At 35.5% G+C, this 20,081-nt stretch overlaps 1 protein-coding gene and 1 long non-coding RNA gene across 2 annotated transcripts in view; one reads left to right on the top strand and one right to left on the bottom strand.

Annotated features, from left to right (window-relative positions):
- Nucleotides 1–20,081, bottom strand: part of KBTBD8 (kelch repeat and BTB domain containing 8) — a 113,887-nt gene that overhangs the window by 53,534 nt on the left and 40,272 nt on the right. The gene's annotated exons all lie outside the window — the stretch shown is intronic.
- The window catches only part of LOC144289770 (uncharacterized), a 101,135-nt gene continuing 97,883 nt past the window's right edge, over nucleotides 16,830–20,081 (top strand). The window contains exon 1 of the long non-coding RNA XR_013357687.1: nucleotides 16,830–17,249. This is a non-coding gene — a long non-coding RNA (uncharacterized LOC144289770). The remainder of the gene's footprint in view (nucleotides 17,250–20,081) is intronic.

Below are 20,081 nucleotides of genomic sequence, written 5' to 3' on the forward strand. Positions count from 1 at the left end.
CAAATCAGCCCTCAACAAGGAGAAAAAGATCAAGATCATACTGTGCATATTTTCAGATCACAATGCTATAAAACAGCCAACCACAAGAAAAAAAATGGAAAGACCTCAAATAAATGGAGGTTACAGAACATCCTACTAAAGAATGAATGGGTTAACAAGGAAATTAAAGAAGGATATTAAAAAAATACATGGAAGCAAATGAAAATGAAAGCACCACAGCCCAAAACATTTGTGATATGGCCAAAGCAATCCTAAAAGTACAGGACTACCTCAAGAAAAGAAGTTTCAAATATACAGCCTAACCTTACACCTAAAGAAGCTGGAAAAGGAATAGCAAATAAAGCCTAAAGCCAGCAGAAGCAGGGAAATAATAAAGATTATAAATGATAAAGAACAAAAACACAGTAGAGTGGATTAATGAAACTAAGAGCTAGTTCTTCAAAAGAATTAATAAAATTGGTAAATTTCTAACCAGACTTACCAAAAAGAAAAAAGAAAGGACCCAAATAGATAAAATCACAAATAAAAGAGGAGAGAACACAACCAACACCACAGAAATACAAACAATGATAAGAGAAAAGCAGGAAAAATTATATGCCAACAACTGGGCAACCTGAAAGAAATGGGCAGCTTTCTAGAAACTTACAAACTACCGAAACTGAAACAGGAAGAAATAGAACATTTGAACAGACCCATAACAAGGAATTGAATCAGTCATCAAAAATCTCCCAACAAATAAAAGTACTGGGCAGATGGCTTCCCAGGAGAATTCTACTAGACATTTAAAGAAGAGGTAATACCTATTCTTCTCAAACTTCCATAGAAATGGAAGGAAAACTTACAAACTCATTCTACGAAGCCAGTATTACTTTGATTCGAAAACCAAAGACCGCACTGAAAAAGGAGAATTACAGGCCAATATTCCTGATGAACATGAATGCAAAACTTCTCAATAAAATATTAGCAAATCGGAAGAATTATTCACCATGATCAAGTGGTATTTATTCCTAGGCTGCAAGTGTAGCTCAATATTCCCAAATCAATCAATGTGATACACCATATTAATAAAAGAAAGGATAAGAAACCTATGATTCTGTCAATAGATGCAGAAAAAAACATTTGACAAAATACAGCATCCATCCATGATAAAAACCCTCAACAAAGTAGGAATAGATGGAACATCATCATCAAGTCCACATGCGAAAGATCCACAGCTAATATCATCCTCAGTGGGGAAAAACCAGGAGCCTTTCCCCTACAGTCAGGAACAAGACAAGGATGTCTACTCTCACCATTACTAATTAACATAGTATTAGAACTCTTAGCCTCAGCAATCAGACAACAAAAAGAAATGAAAGGCATCCAAATTGGCAGGGAAAAAAGTCAAACTTCCACTATTTGCAGACGACATGATACTCCGTGTAGAAAACCTGAAAGGCTTTACCAAAAAATTGCTAGAACTGATACATGAGTTCAGCAAAATCACAGAATATTAAATCAATGTGCAGAAATCTATTGCATTTCTATGCACCAATAACAAAACCACAGAAAAAGAAATAAAGAAATCAATCCCAATTGCACCATAAACAATTAGATACTTATGAATAAATCTAACTAAAGTGAAAGATCTATACCCTGAAAACTGTAGAACTCTTATGAAAGAGATTGAAGAGGACACAAAGAAATAGATATTAACTTGGGACTACTCATGAAGTGGTAGAGTGTTATTTGAATGTAGACTTAGATTAGTTGCAAATGTATATTGCAACTCTAGAACACCTACTAAAAAAAGAAGCTAAAAAATGCAAGTAGAATCGATATGCTAAGAAAAGGGAGAAAAACGAACATACAAAATCTCTAATTAAAATTACAAAAGGCAGAAAAAGAAAGGAAGACAAAATTGGAAACAAAGAACAGGGCAGAAAACAGTAACAAATATGGTAGATATTAGACCAGTTATATCAGTAATCATTTTAGTGTCGGTGGTCTAAATATACCAATTGAAAAAGAGATTATCAGAGTGGGTCAAAAAATAAGACAAACTATAATGTATCTTCAAGTTACCTACTTGAAATATAAAGACACATATGGATTAAAAGTAAAAGTATAATCATATGCCATGCTAACTCAGGTCAAAAGAAAGCTGAAGTAGCTCTGTTAATTTCAGACAGAGAAGACTTCAAAGTTAAGAAAGTTATCAGGGATAGAGATGGGCATTGCATAATGATAAAGTGGTCAATTATCCAGGAAGACATTATGATCCTTAATAAGGGGTCACCTGGGTGGCTCAGCAGTTGAGCATCTGCCTTCGGCTCAGGGCATGATCCTGGAGTCCCGGGATCGAGTCCTGCATCAGGCTCCCTGCATGGAGTCTGCTTCTCCCTCTGCCTATGTCTCTGCCTCTCTCTCTCCCTCTCTCTCTCTCTGTGTGTGTGTGTCTCATGAATAAATAAATAAAATATTAAAAAATAATCCTTAATAGGTATATGCCTAAATTCTCAGGTAAAAACTGATACAACTTCAAGAAGAAATCGAGAAATCCACTCGTTACTGGAAGAATTCAGCACCCCTGTATCAGAAATGGACAGATCCAGCAGATAGAAAATCCATAAAGGCATAGTTGACTTCAACAGCACCATCAATCAATTTGCTATAATGGACATCTATAGACAAATTCATCCACTAACAGCAGATTGTACATTTTTCTCAAGCTCACTTTGAAAATTCACTATGATAGATCACATTCTGAGCCATAAAACACACCTTAACAAATTTAAAAGAATGGAAATCATATAGTGCATGCTCTCAAACCCACCACAATGTCTAAAATAAAAAGGATGGGCTATAACAAGTGTTGGCAAGAATGTGGAGGTTTTAGAACCCTTATTCCTTACTGGTGGAAATGTAAAATGCTGTAGTCACTTTGAAAAACAATTTGGCAGTTCCTCAAAATGTAAACATAGTTACCATATGACCTCGTAATTCTACTCTTCAGTTTATGCCCAAGATAACTAAAAACATATGTCCACACAAAAACTTGTTCATGAATATTCACAGCAGCATTATTCATAATAGGCGAAAAGTGAAAACAATACAAATGTCCTCCACCTGGTAAATGAATAAACAAAATATGATACATCCAAACAAAATGTCATATATCCATACAATAGAATATTATTTGGCAACAAAAAGGAATGACATACTGTTACAGGCTACAAAATGCATGAACCTTGAAAACATTATGCTAAGTGAAAGAAAACAGTCACATACGTATTGTATGATTCCATTTCTGTGAAATAGACAACTCTATAAAGACAGAAAAATAGGTTAATAGTTACAAAAGGCTAGAGGAAGAGGAAGAGGGAAGAGATTGCTAACAAACGTGAGGTTTTTTTTTTTTTTTTTTGCAGGGTCAGGGGATGAAAACTTTCTGGAATTAGGTTGCACAGCTTTGTGGATATATTAAAAGTCACTGAATTCTACACTTTAAATGTGAAATTTTTTGGCACATGGATTATATCTCTATAAAGCCATTATAACAAAAACACGATACACTACTGAATGTGTATAGGTTTTAGAAAATTTATACTAATCTACATGATCTTGAGATCTGTATTTTGAAATACAGAATTACCATACTGTTGTCATACAGAATTAAAAGCTGACCAAGAGAATTTTGCCAGTAGTCAAGTCCAAGGAATAGAAACCATATCCATCAAGGTACTAATGCTTGAGAAGTTACTATGAATGGTTCATTGAAATGGCCTAACTGACCTATCAGAAATAGCTTTGAGAGGTGTTATTAGACTGAATTGTGTTGCCCCAAAATTCATATGTTAAAATCCAAACTCCTAATACCTCAGATAATATTTGGAGGCAGGGCCTTTAAAGAGGCAGTTAAATGAAAAGAAGTCATTAAGGTAGGTCCTAATCCAATATGACTAGGGTCCTTAATGATGACAAGATAGGAATAGACACACATGAGGAAATGTCACATGAAGACATGAGGAAAGACCATCTGCCAGGCAAGGAGAGAGGTTCAGAAGAAACTAACCAACCAATATCTTGATCTTGGACTTCTAGCCTCCAGAATTGTGAAAAAAATTAATTTCTGTCCTTTAAGCCACACAGTCTGTGGTATTTATTATGGCATCCCCAGCAAGCTAATTCAGAAGGGAAAGAGTTAGAATGATCTTCACATCGCCCACCAAGAAAATTAGCAGAGTTCCATACTTTAAAATGTAAAGTCTATAAAACTATCAATATTAAAGGAGCCATATGTTTTTCCAGTTGATAAAATTTGGTTTCATCTGTCCCATTGCCCATGGCATTGGCCTTGCTTTCTTTAAGTCTAAAAGGGCCCTTAAAGAATCCTTGTTACGCAACAGTTAAGGAGAATTCTACCTAAGAGGATAAACACCCCCTCCAGCAATAGCTGCAACAGCAATTAGTTAAAGGGAAGCAATAAAGGCCAAGTGTCACTGGACTTTGTCATTGCAATGTCATTAACATATGACCTTCTTCTTTCTGTTTCTTGAAATCATTCTCAGTGCAGGATATCTCTGAGGCCAATTCCTAGAATTGTTCATATTATTTGCCTACAACCATTTCTGTTCTGGGGGAGGAAAGAGTTAGCATGTAGGTGGTCCCCACATGCTCCAGCCATAGAGTGGTGCCATGTCGGAGAGAGTGAGCCATGGGGTTGATGTTGGCAGGGTAGACAAGGGGGTCCAGATTGTGTAATGCTTTCTAGTTCATGTTCGTTTTTGGCCTTAATCTTAAGAATATTTAAGTCAATAGCATAAATTGACAATCACTTACACATTTCTTTAAAATACTTTCCAAATTCCTACATGATTTTACATTCACAGTTATCTTATTAAATGGCTAAAGCAGGCAAGCATCCATTTTATAGTCCTGAGACCCAGAGAAACTGACTTCTACATTATCAGAATTTGAGTTTGAGATAAAGTAAAATTTCATTATTTTAAGCTAGTGCCAGAAAGATATGATTTACAAAAACTACTTTAAAAATAGTCTCTTTGGGGTAGCCCTGGTGGCTCAGCGGTTTAGAGCTGCCTTCAGCCCAGGGCCTGATCCTGGAGACCTGGGATCAAGTCCCACGTCAGGCTCCCTGCATGGAGCCTGCTTCTCCCTCTGCCTGTGTCTGTGCCTCTCTCTCTGTGTCTCATGAATAAATAAATTAAATATTTTTAAAAATTAAACAAATTAAAATTAAAATAGTCTCTTTGATTTTAGTTATTTATAAATAGGTACTGTTTATAAGTTTGGGGTCTCTAGGTGCTAGTAATTAAAACTAATTTGTAATTAATTTGTCATATTCCTTTTAAATGAATGTTTTTTAACTGCCAAGAAATACTTGATTCTTCCAAGAATGTTTAGAGATATCCCTGAAAAATCGATATTTTACATTATAAATTCAGTTATTTAGAACACATTGGCACTTCCATTTAATTGATCTTTTAGTTTAGTGTTGTTTGTAGTTGTCAGTAATATTAGTAAAAAAAAAAAAAATCAAGATACCACATTTACTCACATATTTCTCCTTCTTCAGGTACTTTTGTATTTTTAAGGTAAAAATGCAAAGTCCTTTGTACAGATGCTTATGCTTCCTGCTTTAAAATATAAATGCTATCCGCATGCTTTACTCCATATGTCATTGCCCCCCCACACACACACACAGATAAAAATGAAAGGATTATATTCCTACTTATGTACCACTTGAACAGGAGAGAAGAGAAAAACATTTAGCCTTCTCTTGCACTGCTGGCTTTCACAGCATTTCTTTCCCCTCAATGGCAACTCTTCTGACCCCCCTCTCAGGCAGGGTGGGAGTAAAGTGTTATCACTTCCCTTATGGAACCTCCAACCCATGAGAATATAGTGAGAGTCTAAAAATGAGGCTGGGAACTACTTGCTCCTTACCCAAGCCAGACGTATGTAGGCCTCCAATTGGAACTTGAAATGGAAGAAAATCCTAATGGAAATATCACCTTGCTGTCAGCTGTGAATCCCCTCCCTCTACTTCCTTTTGTCTCTATCACTGCAGCCTTTAAAAAGTCTAGGGCTCCCAGTGGTCCTTTTTAAGCAATGTGTTTATGTATGGAAGGAAGAGAGAGGATTGGAGATTTAGAATCCAATTAACTTTGCACCTGAGGATTGCTGGATAACTCTGAACAAGTCATTCTGCTCTAGTAAACCAAATAAGAATACTTAAGATTATTGAAGACCGTAAAAGGTGATGGTGGACTAGAAGCCAGGTACTATGATAATTTTTCCTTTCCTGTATCCTATTTACAATAGAAAACATTGTGAATGCACCCTACACCATGGAGTTGTGCAGTACACAATCTATACAACCAAACATGACAACTCTGGTTAAAGATATATGGGTTAGGGTATTATATGGGTGAGATTCACATAAAATGCTAGAATACTTAACTTTTTCTGAATCAACTGACTTTGAAAATTCTTAGGACTATCTAGGAAGATATTGGAAGTTGCATTAATTATTAATATCTAAAACCCCTTCAATCCAGAGGTGCCTGAGTGGCTCAGTCGGTTGAGTATCTGCTTTCAGCTCAGGTCATGGTCCCCAGGTCCTGGGACTGAGCCTGGCATCGGGCTCCCTGCTCTGCAGGAGGATCTGCTTCTCCCTCTCCTTCTGCCTCTCCTCCTGCTTGTGCTCTCTCTTTCTCTCTTGCTCACTCTCATATAAATAAAATCTTTTTTAAATTAATTAATTAATTTTAAAAACTCCTTCAATACAAAATACATCTATATCCTATGATTTTGGAGGTAAATTTCAAAATTATAAACCCCAGTGCACTGATGTTCAATAACCAAAATGCCATTAAAAGTAATTTGTGGAGACTTCCACTTCTTAAAGATAGACATAACTGTCTCTGTTTCTCCTGCTAAGCACATCTACAACCCGTGGACATAATATATAAAACAGACAGAAGAAGAGTCTGAAAGGTAGAGAGAAAAAGGCAGACAGGCTAAAGAACTCAAACCTAGGGAATGGCAATATGACTTTAATCAAAAACCACTGGTTATACAAAAGACCAAATCTCAACTTGAATAAAAAAAGACAATCAGCATATGCCAACACCAAGATGACACAGATGTTAGAATTATCGACAAGAATTTTAAAGTGGCCGTCATGAAAACATTTCTAAGTAATTACAAACACACTTGAAACAGATGAAATAATGGAAAGTTTCAGCAAAGAAACAAAGTGTTAGCAAAAGAACTATGATTTAAATCTTACACCTTCTATAAAAAAGTAAGTCAAAACAGATCATGGACTGAAACATAAAATCTAAAACTATAAGAGATTTTTTCATATAAGAGAAAATCTTCATGATCTAGGGGTAGGCAAAGACTTTTTAGACTTGATACCAAGAGCATGATTCCTAAAGAAAAAATAATCGATAAATTGGGCTCCATCAAAGCAATTGTAAATCCTTTGCTCTGTAAAAGACTCTGTTAAGAAGATGAAAAGACAAGGTACAGACTCAAAGATATCTGACAAGGACCATATTCAAATCTGACAAGATCTAAAATATACCAAGTACTCTCGTAACTCAACAGCAAAACAAAACAAAACCCAAACAATCTTTGTAGAAGATGACAAAAGAGAGCCCTAAGGAGGATATATGGGTGGCAAATGAACACATGAGAAGGTGCTCAACATTATGAGCTCTGGTAGACAGAAATGCCCATCATCTTGATGTCCAGAACCGAGGAATATGTTATCTTATATTCAAAAGGAACATTGCAGTTGTGATTAAGTTATCAAAGATCTTGAGATATGGTGGCTCTGCATTATGCAGGTGGGCCTGATGTAATCACAAGGGAAGGAGGAGCCTAGATAAGAGAAGAGAGATGCGGGGATCCCTGGGTGGCTCAGTGGTTTAGTGCCTGCCTTTGGCCCAGGGCGTGATCCTGGAGACCCAGGATCAAGTCCCACATCAGGCTCCCTGCATGGAGCCTGCTTCTCCCTCTGCCTGTGTCTCTGCCTCTCAATCTCTCTCTCTCTCTCTCTCTCTTTCTCTCTCATGAATAAATAAATAAAATCTTAAAAAAAAAAAAAAGGAGAAGAGAGATGCCATAATAAGATTCAAAGACAAGAAAGGACCCAAGACAAGAAATTATAGGCAGTCTCTAGAGGTTGAAAAGAGGAGGGAAACAGATTCTCCTCTAGCACCTCCAGAAGTAACATAGCCCTACAGACCCATTTTAGATTTCTGACCTCCCTCCTGAGTCATAAGATAATGAATTTGTTCTTTTAAGGCACTAAGTTTGTGATTATTTGTTATAGCAGCAATAGGAAAATAGCAAAACAAGCCATTACAGAAATGTAAATTAATACTGCAGTGAGCTCTTACTGTGGACCTATGGGAAAATTTGATAGAATAGTGACAAGACTGGTGAAGACCCATAGAAAATGGATCTCCCATACATTGCTAGTATACATGTAAATGGTACAGCCTCTCTGGAAAATTATTTGGCCATGTCTTAAAAAAAAAATCATATATTTGCCACATTATCCAGCATTATGCTCCTGAGTATTTGTCCCAAGCAAATTAAAACGTACATACACCCAAACACCTATATACGATTGTTCGTAGCAGTTTTATTTGTAAAAGCCAAAAACAAATCTATACCTATAATAAAATGGGAGACCTCTACACATATTGTCTCATTACTGATTCGAAAGTGTACTCTAACTCTAAGCCATAACCATTGAGGAAACACAGGTAAGGATACCTGAACCTTTCTGTGTTATCTTTGCAACTCCCTGTGAATTTATAAATAGTATTTTTTAATTAAAAAAAAAAAAAAACTGTGGCAATGGGGGTCCCTGGGTGGCTCAACCATTTAGCGCCTGCCTTTGGCCTAGGGCGTGATCCTGGAGTCCCAGGATCAATTCCCGCATCAGGCTCCCTGCCTTGAGCCTGCTTCTCCTCCCTCTGCCTTGCCTCTGCCTCTCTCTCTGTCTCTCATGAATGAATAAATGAAATCTTTAAAAAAAAAAAAATAACTGTGGCAAAAGATAGAAAGGGACCAACTGATATCTCTATAAAAGAGATAGGTAAAGGTGTAATTAATTGTGATGCTTTGGTTAGGAAAATTAAGATGCAGATATTATACAGAGAAAGAAGGATGTTCTAATTCTTATTTTTCATACCATTTCTCCATTTCCCCCCCAATTTAAAGTATATCATGCATACAAAAGAATATAGAAAATACATATTTACAGATCACTCAAGATGGTGAACATGCCAATGTCTTAGAAGGCCTCTGTATGTGACTGTTAATACAGACCCAGTCTGCTCCCAGAGATAACCACTCTTCTGGCTTTTGTGATAATCATTCCTCTTCTTTAAAAGTTTCCTTTCTATTTGTGTATCTCTAAACACTATGTTGTTTAGCATTTCTGTTTTGAGCTTTATCTAAATGGAAGGATACTGCTTAGATTCCTCTGGGAGTTACTTTTTTTCCTACCATTATGTCTTTTGAGGTTTATCTTTAATGAATATGGCTGCATTTAGTTCATTTTCAATGCTAAAGAGTATTCTCTGAATGGCATGACCACAGGTGAAAATTCTGGTCTACTGCTGATGGATATGAGACACAACCCCTTTTTCAGTTTTCCTCTCAAGAGCAAGTCTGACTGGAGAGAATGTGCCTTCAGTTGTTTCTAGCCAGGTCCAGGTTGGCTGAGACTAGATCAGTAACTTTAATATTGCCGGTTGCCATGTTAAGAAAGCCAATAGCTGGAGTATTTACCATGCCTTAGGCACCGGGCTGTAGGCTCACCCATTTAATCTTCAAGATCAATTTTAGAATCATTTTGTCAAATGAAAAAACTGAATGTATTAATATTTTAATTCATGAATAAAAATTTCCCTTCCGATATTTATTCCTCCTTTTTAAAAACATGTGATATCTGCTTTTTCTTAGTGTATACAAGTTGATTCTTTTAACCAGTAGGGTATTTTTCCCATACATTTTATTAATATTGCCATTTATCCCAAGGTAGTGTTCTTGTTCTTAATGAGAGAGAGAGATGTGTGTAGATGTGTGTGTGTATAATATTCTTTTTCTTTTTCAATTATATTTTTTGACTGATGTGTTGAAAATATACTAAGATTCATATTATATACATATATACATATGTATAGGTATATAATATATGTAAAAATATACTTTTTGTGTAAATATAACATATACGTATTTTATAGAAAGATTGGATGTATATAATTGGAGATATATGTATCTCCAATTGCTATTATACTGTTATCAACTTTAAGAGACTTTCAATTGATCCTGTTGGGTTATTGTTGTTGTTTTAATAAAAATACATCAACTGCAGGGGCGCCTGGGTGGCTCAGTCAGTTAAGCATCTGCCTTCAGCTCCAGTAATGATCCCAGGGCCCTGGGAACGAGCCCTGCATTGGGCTTCCTGTCCAGTGGGGAGCCTGCTTCTCCCTCTCCCTCTGCTGCTTCCCCTGCTTGTACTCTCTTGCTCTGTTAAATAAATAAATAAATAAATAAATAAATAAATAAATCAATCTTTAAAAAAATAAAAATTAAAAAATACATCACCTGCAAATAATAATTTATTCTATTTTACCCCACATATACAACGTTTTTCTGGATTTTTTTTTCTCTTCTAGAATTTCAAGAACAATGATAAATATAGAATTCTGGTTTCATTTCTAATTTAACACAAATGCCTCTAGCATTTCATCCTTACGTATGACATTAGATACAGATTTGAGATAGAAACTTGTTGATTTACGAAAGATAATTAGTTTGAATATTAGTTTTAAAGAGATATTTAAATAGGTAATGAGCATTAAATTTCATTAAAATGCCCATTTAAACCTAATAGGAGAGTTTCTATAGTATTCTCTGTTCATTTTTAATTCTGTTTTCTCTATGGTTACATCTTTTTTCTTCAAAATTTCACTTACTAGGTTTTATTCTTTTGTTCTTAGATTTTTTTTTTTTAAATGCTCATTTTGGGCAGCCCTAGTGGCTCAGCGGTTTAGCACTGCCTTCAGCCCAGGGTGCGATCCTGAAGACCTGGATCGAGTCCCACATCCGGCTCCCTGCATGGAGCCTGCTTCCCCCTCTGCCTGTGTCTCTGACTCTCTCTCTCTCTCTCTCTCTCTCTCTCTCTCTGTGTGTGTCTAATGCATAAATAAATAAAATCTTTAAACAATTTTTTTCTACAGTCATCTTTATCATTCCCTCCAGCTACTTGCCTCAGGTTTTAAAATAGTTGTTCTGAATTAATTCTTAAGGTAAATGCATCCAATTTTTGCCTAAGGAACATATTGACCACATTCCATAAGTCCTACTATAATATTCCATTTTTATTATTTTAAAAGTCAGTTATTTAATTTTTAAGATATTTTCTTTTATCAATAGTTATTTTGGGAGGTAAGTTTTGAAAGTTGGTGAATTTGTGTCTTTGAACTCATTATTAGTTTATCTTTAAGATGAATAGCTACCATTTTGTCAGTTATGAAGTTACTAAAATATGCCATCTATATAAAATATTTAATATCGTTTATGTACAAATATATACAGATATGGACAGATAAGATACAAACCATCCTCAGGAAAGAGGCTGCCTCTAGAGAGAGAAACACAGAAAGGGCGAGGTCCAGAGGAAGTAAAAAAGGTGTTTCAAACTTGTCTGTAATATTTTATTTCTTTAAAAATAATTGCTAAAGCAGACATAGCAAAAGTTAACATCTATACATTCTGGGTCATAGACACCTGAATATATAGCATATTAATCTGTGTACTTTTCTGCTTATTTTAATAATTTCATTAAATGAGACTTTATTTTCACCCAACATTATGTTTTGATACATATGAGACAAATTCATTCATTTTAGCTGCCATGTAGATTTCTACCACTTATGTGTCCATTCCCCTGGTTGTTCTCATTGCTGTAATGATGGTTTGCATGTGTTCCATATGTTCATGCACAAGGGTTAAGGTAGATACCTGAAAATAGGAATGCTTATCTTCAACTTTAATAATTATTACCAACTTTACTTTTCCAAGTGGTTGTATTAATTTCCACTTCTGCCAAGAGTTCAGGAAAGTTTTCCTCTTTTACCTTATACTGGCTAATATCTGGTATGAATCAACTATTAAATTTTAGAGCATGAAATGTCATTGTAGTTTTTTTTTTTTTAAGATTTTATTTATTTATTCACAATAGACAGAGAGAGAGAGAGAGAGAGGCAGAGACACAGGCAGAGAGAGAAGCAGGCTCCATGCAGGGAGCCCGACGCGGGACGTGATCCTGAGATTTCAGGGTCGCACCCTGGGCCAAAGGCAGGCGCTAAACCACTGAGCCACCCAGGGATCCCCCTATCATTGTAGTTTTAATTTGCATCCTCCAAATTCCTAGTGAAGTTGAGCATCTTTTAACATGTTTATTGGGTTTTTGCATCAGAGATCTATCTATCCATATGTATCTTGCCTCTTTCTATTATGTTGTCTTCTTACTGTTTGGTAGGAATTATGTATAGGTTCTGGATAGTGACACTATTTCTGTTAAAATCTTGCAAATATCTTTCCATGTGTTATTGTCTTTTAACTTAGTTTACGGTTGTTTTTTATTTACAAGTTGTCATTTTCATGTAGTCAAATCTGTCAATCTTTTTGCATAATCTTGTTCCTTATGAATCAACATCAAAAAATATTCTTCTAACTCCTAAAAAAAAAATTTAGAAGTTTTGCTTTTCATACTTAGGTCTTTGATCCACCGGGAAAAAAATTATATGTTATGTGAAGCCAAATGAGGAAGCAAGAATGGATAAAATTATTAGACCCCCATGTTACCTGTGAAAGATGGGATAAATGAGGCACAGCCTAGATACCTTACCTTTGGAGATTATCTGTTGAATCATGCTAAGTTATCCCTTCAAAATGTTTTTGACAGTACCATCTGCTCTACTTATTTAAGAGCTTTCCAATGTATGTGAATAATTCTTTTTTCTGAAAGTTGAAATATATATGGCAGAGTACTTCATTTTCCCTACGTGACCAGGAAGGTGGGGGCTAGTAGATGCAAGGACATAAATCAATTCTTTCAAGGCTGTGACTTTGCTTCAGTCACTGGGATGCTACACTAACACTGGAAGAACTGATCAGCAAAGAAAGAGTGAGAAGCATAAATTTGTTGTCTTTTGAGTCAGATAATCATAGTCGAATTACTATTGAGTTTAGTGTGGTTTTACTATTTTTGTAAAGTAATGGACATTTCTAGAATGAAGGACAAATTCAAATATATATATATGTGTGTGTGTGTGTGTGTGTGTGTGTGTGTGTGTGTAAGTACATTCTAAAAACAAGAATAAATAATTATGCAGCTTTTTCTCATTCGAATTAACAGACCTTCTTCCAGTCCCTCACTAGGTCAGCAGTAAACAAGGATTAGCTTTCTAGCAGAAAGCTCTTTGTTATGCCTTGGTGAAAAATGGAGTTCCTACAGTACTGAGAATCTGCTAACACAACGTTTTCCCATATCTGGGCAGTAGACGGATTTATTTAATAGATACTGTATAAGAATTTTCTGTCCAGCTAAAATACATCTGAGCAAGAAGGCTAAACTTGACTGCTGAATCCGGTTGTCCAGAGAATCCTTTAGTCCTTTAGCTGGATTCAACTCTGTAATATAGTAATATATATTCCCTGCTCCTTACCAGTGAGCCTACCTTCCTGAACTTCTTTTTGTCTTCTTATGGTACTATCCACTATACCCAGTCAGGAACCTTGCATGATGTCATGAGCACTAGGTGTTGTATTAGATGTTATATGCAACTGATAAATTATTCAATACTACATCTGAAACTAATGATGTACTATATGTTGGTTAATTGAATTTAAACTTTAAAAATTGTAATAAATAAATACATAAATGTTAAAAAAAAAAAGGAACCTTGCATGGCTCCTAAAATACAGTGGTATAAAGAATACAACATTGTACCTATACTCAACAATAATGTATTGATCCCTTAAAAATTTGTTAAGGGGTAGATCTCATGCGAGGTGTTCTTACCACAATAGGTTTGTTTTTTTTTTTTTCAAGATTTATTTTCCTTAGTACTTCACGGATCAACGTAAGGACAAGACATGAAGAAGATGGGAAAGTGTACATACAGCTCACACATCTAGTTAGCAGAATGCAAGAGCTATGATACTAGTTTTCACAGATTGCTTGATAAATTATCATAATGAAGAAAATGTGACTAAAAGTCAAGACTGAAAAATGGCTTGATCATCAGTGTGGATGCTTTAGAAGAAAGTGACTGCTTTTGCATTGCTTATGTTTGACTAGGAGATGGGAACCAGAGTTTATCACTTTTCTGAAATAGAACACCAGGAAGGAGAATACACTGAAATATGAAGACAATACATTTTTTTAGTGAGTTCCATTTCATGCTAATTGACATACAAAGTAAAAGTTGTAATAGGGCTGTAACTATGTACTCCAGTATTTTCCTCTTTAAGTCACGTTGGGTATGGGAAGGAGACACATCAGCATTTTCTATGCTTCTGACTGGATTGCCATCCTGCTGAGAAAAGTTAGGGCATTGTATCATCAATAATTATTGCAGTTCATGACATCTTAAGTAAAATACCTTTAATTGATATAGACAAGAGGTAACATTAAAGGCCAAGCCACAAAAACATACTATGAGATAGCTTTATAAAATGTCCTCTATGATTTACTTACAGAAGGCTTAACTTTATATTTTTTGGAAAAGAAATTCAACCATTTTGCGGTAACATTTTGTGATAATGTCATAGCACAACATTCTGAAAAAAATGGATTTAACACAATTATTATATTAGGCAAGCCTGGGATACATATTGATTTATGAGAACTATAAGAAGTCTATCCTCCAAAGAGCTCCAACATGCCCTAATTCAACTCAGAGAATTGCTTTGATAACTCTCTCTTGGGAAAATTAGATGAAAGCTTGCCCTAGGAGTGATTAAGAGATTTATGGGATTTATACACCAACATGAAAGCTCAGGATTTTAGGCTTGTACTAATTGTTTCCAACCCTAGGTCCCAAAACTCTAACTCCACTATTGAGATATCTTAAAAGATATTTCAAAATGTGCTTCCTACGTTGCATACTTGTTGAAGTCAAACCTTACTTCATACATTTTAGATGTTTTTAAACTGTAACAGACCCGCAAACCCACTTGTTCAAAAGTGTCTAATACCATATTTTAACACATTACAGAACAATGTCTGATCTTGTACTCTGATGAAATCATATAGGTAAAAATTTCAAAATAATGTTTACTTTGACAGTTCTTGCATATAGTTGAACTTCTTGTAAATGCAACATTAATCTTAAATTTTTTATGTGGCTTTGTATACATGTCTTTTTTATTAATTATTTGGGGCTGTGCATGTCCATCACATTAGATTATACATTTTGCATCAGTTTTTGTGTCTTGCCAATAATTTTTACAATATGAATACTATTCATTAGGCTATGCAGGTTGCAATAGTAACATCTTTCTAACAGCAGACAATATGAGCACTGAAATCAAATCTTAACACACAAAATGAAATCCATTTTACTATTTTGAAACTTTATTTTTTTAAAGATTTTATTTATTCATTTGAGAGAGGGAGAGCATAAGTGGAGAGGGAGGCAGAGGGAGAGGGGGATGTAGACTCCCTACTGAGCAGGGAACCCTGACAGGGCAGTGGGGGAGGGAAGTTAATTCCCAGGACCCTGGGATCATGACTCAGCCAAGGGCAGACAGCTTAGTGGACTGAGCCACCTGTGCCCCTGATAGAGACAAGCATTATACAAAAGATTTTTTAAGTAAATAAATAAACAAACAAACAAACCAAACATCACATTATAAGTTTTTAAACAATTTGTTCCAAAAAATTATTATTTTTATCAACTTCTCTGAAATTTGAGCATTTAATCTACTTAATCGTGTGAGCAATAGTTAGATAATGTTACTGAGTAAATGCAGGAAAGCATTTGGCATCCTCTGTTGTATTTCAGACTCAATTGCCCACTACGCTGAGAATGCAAAGGGAGTAGTTTAGAAAAGTGTTAATTTCCTTTGCTCTGATTTAGTAAGAGAGGATTTTCCCTCTATCTTGCAAATAAACAAACAAAAAAACAAAAATCCGTAGAGTGTTAAAGATGATAAAAATGGCTCTGTCATAACTACTTGAGATCACAACCCTGGCATTCAAATGATCCTGTTTGTCAAAACAGCCTGGTCATTTTCTCTGGTTTTAGAAGTAAATAAAAAACTGTTAAAAATGGGAACTTATGGGGATCCCTGGATGGCGCAGCGGTTTGGCGCCTGCCTTTGGCCCAGGGCGTGATCCTGGAGACCTGGGATCGAATCCCACGTCGGGCTCCCAGTACATGGAGCCTGTTTCTCCCGCTGCCTATGTCTCTGCCTCTCTCTCTCTCTGACTATCATAAATAAATAAATAAATAAATAAATAAATAAATAAATAAATAAAAACGGGCACTTATGAAATTGGTTAAAACTACTAAAATCCCCATATTTTGTTTGTTTTATGGACCCAGATTCTGTAAAAGGTGACATTTGAAAAATGAATTCCACTGTCATTTCAACCTATTGAAAATTGTGGTGTTAATACAGAGATTAAAATTACTGGCTTTGAAGTTGCACAGTTAAGCATGAAATGTACTTTAATTGTCATTCCTAAGTTTTTTTTGCTGCTTTTCTTATTACTTAGGCTCTAAAGTCCTAAGATCTCATTCTCATTTTGAAAACTGCAACTACTCAAAAACAGTCCATTTCAGCATGATGCTCTAAGACACAGACGCCGCAATAAGGTATTTTTACACTCTCTGGTATTTGCCAAGGTTATTTTGTAGGCTTGCATGTTCACGCTAGCATGTCAGTGGCCTCTAAATGTCTCCTGATCCATGCCCATTGTTTGACTGAAGTGTCATCCTATTCAGAGCGCTGTCTTAGCTTTGAGATCTGAATGGCTAGCTTCCCACAGGCATGAATAAGTCAGTCACCGGATTTTGCTACATTTTCTACTCAGGCTTTGCCTGAAATAGAATTCTCTATTAAACAAGAAAGCAGAAACATGAAGAAATACTCGCTTCAAACAAGATGCACAATTTGGAGAAAAAACGGAAAGACACCAGGTAAGAATGGATATTTTCTAACTCATCTTCAGCAATGTTGCTTTCACTTTATTTAACCTTGAGTTTCCCTTCAGAGCCTGAGTGTGTTCCTTGCAATCTGATTTCTTCATTTTTTTAGGGCTTCTTTAAGGAATTAAAATCTTATCCACCATGGTCAGTTATCAAAACCACCAGAGTCTTTGTTCTTCTCAGACCATTTATACCATAATCCCACCTCAGCTTCAGCCAGCCTCTTTCCACTTAAAATTTATAAAGAAAAAAAAAAATCCACTAGCATTTGCTTTCTCAGATTACTTGCCTTATTTCTCTGCTCCTTCCTAGGCCTTTCAGCCAATAGAATAGGAGAGATTAAAACATCAACAGGCATGACAGTAATTCTAGCTTGCTTGAGGTGCTTCCAAGAATCCCTTTTTAATTGGAATGGAATTTTATTTATTCTAAGCCTGCCCACTTCTCTCCATACGCACACAAATGGTCTTCAGAGTCACACCTTGCCATTATTTGAAAGGATCCAGGCCTCTTTTCCAAGAATTTTACTTTTTAAAGAAAGACACCTAAGCACAATATTAAAATGGTTTTAAATGGAGCTATAAGGCAGTTTCTCCAGCGTATCCCATTAACCAAAAAGTACCATTTATTTACATAACAGGGAAGAATGGCAACTGCCCTCCCCTGACCTCTGGCCCCCACTTAATTTCCTATTTCCCTCCTTTGTACCATGTCAGAATTCCCAGGGCTCTGGAGAAGCAAGAGGTCAAGATAGATTCACTGAGACCAGACAAGGAGAGAAATAAATTCAGAATGCAGAGCCTGGCCAACTTTGAGTAGTATGTAATTTATACTGACCAGCTCTTTATCCTTGTCATGGATTGACTTATGTAATTCCTGGCCCCAGAGCTCACTGCATGGCTCACCAGATCCCTCAAGTTTCATTTTACAGGTGGATTCAGTGGATGGATTCAGTGAGTTTCAAGAGTGTAACCAATTATTCAGAAGTGGTATGACAGCCATTAGAGCCAAAACTCAGAAGGACTTTACCTTTGTCAAACTAAGCATTCCTTTGAAGGAATTCTGTGGTTAGCAATATTCCCTATGATAATTAATAAAATGAATTAGAGTTGCCTGGAAAAAGAGAGATATTATCAGACTTTTTTATTATTTAAAATTTTAAATCAAGAATACAAAATAAAATGGTATTAAAAGGGATTCAAAAGGGGCACCTAGGGACACCTGGATGGCTCAGTGGTTTAGAGCCAGCCTTTGGCCCAGGGCATGATCCTGCGGTCCTGGGATCGAGTCCCGCATCGGGCCCCCTGCATGGAGTCTGCTTCTCCCTCTGCCTGTGTCTCTGCCTCTCTCTCTCTCTCTCTCTGTCTCTCATGAATAAATACATAAAATCTTTTTTAAAAGGGGGGGGCACCTAGGTGGTTGAATGTATGCCTTTGGCTCAGTTCATGATCCTGGGTCCTGGGGTGGAGTCCCACATTGAGTCCTCCACAGGGAACCTGCTTCTCCCTCTGCCTGGGTCTCTGCCTCTCCCTGTGTGTGTCTCTAATGAATAAATAAAATATTAAAAATAATAAAAATTAAAATAAATAAATAAAAGGGATTCAAAAGAAAATACTACCCTCACCTCAATCACCTGTGATTGTCTCCTCTCCATTTCTCAACCTTAAGATCAGCACTATTATTGGTTTCTCATATATACCTCCAAAGTTTCTTCATCGCTATACAAGCAAATAATATATATCTTCAGTCTCCCCCTTTTTATATACAAGATGCATACTAAAACAGTGGTCTATACTTTGCTTTTTTCACTTCATAATACATCTTGGTGTTCTTTTGATATCAATACATAGAGAACACCATTTTTCTTTTTATCTCCCCATAGTATTCCATTATGTGAATCAAACACGATTAACTGGTTCCCACAGAGGAAATTCTTAAATGTTTCTAATACTTTTATTATTTTAAATGTTATTGCAAATATAGTATCAATTAATTCACATGTTTTGGCTTAGCTTATGTTACTTTCATTTCTAAACAAAATTTTGATATAATCACACTTTTTCTTCTATAACTTCTGATCTTCCAAGATCACAAAGGACTTTGTTTACAGATTGCTCTAGTGCTTTTATGATTTCATGGTTTACATTTACACTTTTGATCCATTTGGAATGTACTCTGTAGATCAGCGTGAGGTATAGATAAAAGTTTCTTTCTAGATAGCCATCCAATTGTCACAATACAACTGGATTTTTTGACTAACTTATTGATGAATTTGCATTTTTTCCACTAACCTACATTGATTTCTTTATCATTTAGCATGTATTTGGGTCTATTTCTGCATCTTCATATTACTTAAATTATTGAAACTTAGGGTATGATTTACTATCTGGTATGGTTAGTTTCACCTCAATTTTTCTTTTTTAGAGTTTTTGATTTGGAGATATTCTTGTTTATTTTGCCATGTGAATTTTATATTCAGTTTGTCCAGTTTAAAAAATAATGAAGACTGTCAGTATTTTATTGGTATTATAACATTCAATTTTAAGTTAACATAGGAAGAATTAATATCTTTATGATATTGAGTCTTCTTGATCTAGGACATAATCCATCTTTCCATCAGTTCAAGTCTTTTTTCATATTCTTTGATAGCATTTGAAAGGTTTCTTTATGTAAGTCTTGCATATTTTTTGTTTATCCCCTTTTATCTTTGTTTTTGCTGCTGTAAACAAGATCTTCTATTACATCTTCTGAATATTTTTATCTCTAGGTTTTTTAAATCACAACACATTTGATTATTTTCATGAATAAAAGGGAAAAGAACCT

The sequence above is a fragment of the Canis aureus genome, chromosome 19, assembly GCF_053574225.1.
Source record: "Canis aureus isolate CA01 chromosome 19, VMU_Caureus_v.1.0, whole genome shotgun sequence".
NCBI classification, from domain to species: Eukaryota; Metazoa; Chordata; class Mammalia; order Carnivora; family Canidae; genus Canis; species Canis aureus.